The sequence below is a fragment of the Poecilia latipinna genome, unplaced genomic scaffold (genome assembly GCF_001443285.1).
Source record: "Poecilia latipinna isolate Pla-1442-1.1 unplaced genomic scaffold, P_latipinna-1.0 Scaffold2113, whole genome shotgun sequence".
Classification (NCBI taxonomy): Eukaryota; Metazoa; Chordata; class Actinopteri; order Cyprinodontiformes; family Poeciliidae; genus Poecilia; species Poecilia latipinna.
Window position 1 is genome coordinate 46,533 of NW_015114729.1, and position 1,091 is coordinate 47,623.

At 41.5% G+C, this 1,091-nt stretch overlaps 1 protein-coding gene across 1 annotated transcript in view; it reads left to right on the forward strand.

Annotated features, from left to right (window-relative positions):
* LOC106936291 (guanine nucleotide exchange factor DBS-like) overlaps positions 1 to 1,091 on the forward strand; it is a 64,769-nt gene that overhangs the window by 42,052 nt on the left and 21,626 nt on the right. The window lies entirely within an intron of this gene.

Consider the following 1,091-nt stretch of genomic DNA (forward strand, 5'->3'; position numbering starts at 1 on the left):
TCCAGTATGCAAGTACCGTATTTTCCGCACTATAAGGCGCACCTAAAAACCTTCAATTTCCTCAAAAGCCAACAGTGCACCTTATAATCTGGTGCGCCTTATATAAGGACCAATATTGAGCCACAACAGGTCTAGCAACTACAGTAAGCAGCCGCAGACTTCATTCTTGCCTGTAGAAGAAGCAGTGCGCTGTGCATGCTGGGATAGTTGTCAGAACTCTGGTTTGTAATCTATTAATAAAGTTTGACTGACTTATCTAACCTACCAACCGTCTAGAATCAGGTCGTCTGCAGGTCATTTAGCACCACGTTCTCCACGAACATGCTGTGCGCGAACGGAGCAGGGTGACCATTGTCCGGCCACGCCCCGGCCCAGTCGTGGAAGGCTCTCCTCACCGACCGGAGTCGAAGTGTTTTGTTGACATTCCCTTTAGTGCAGCTCCATCTAGTGGATGCATAACTTAACTCCAGCCCCTAATGTAGCATCTATTCAGTGCACCTTATATATGAAAAAAGTTTTAAAATAGGCCATTCATTGAAGGTGCGTCTTATAATCCGGTGCACATTATAGTGCGGAAAATACGGTAGGTTGCTTAAATTTTTTCTTAGTTTTACATTACTGAAATGTCTCTCCCCATGAGCAACAGTCAAAAGCAACATGCAACTACACATAAAGCAATCCAGACTTCTCAAAAAGTCTGGATTTTGCAGATGCAACTAAACTGAATAAAATGTAGTTGCATTTTATTCAAGCTGCAGTACATAACTTTAATAAAAAAAATCTGTTTTCTCCATAATTGTTAAAGCTGTCATCATGTCGTAGCAGTTTGTTATGAGACAGATAATCTGTGAAAACAATCAATATCCTCCATCTCCGTTCTGAATTACCATTACTAGTTAAAGTAATGCACCGTTCTGACCAAAACAACCAATCAGAACTAGTAGGACGCTCTTAGCAATGTGAATTAGCCTCATTCACTCACTGCTAAATGTGCTAATGGTGGAGAAACAACATATCATTACAAGAAACCGTTGTCTGCCGTCATTGGTAGCTACGTATGCTAACTAAACTGAGCATTCACCGTTTGGATC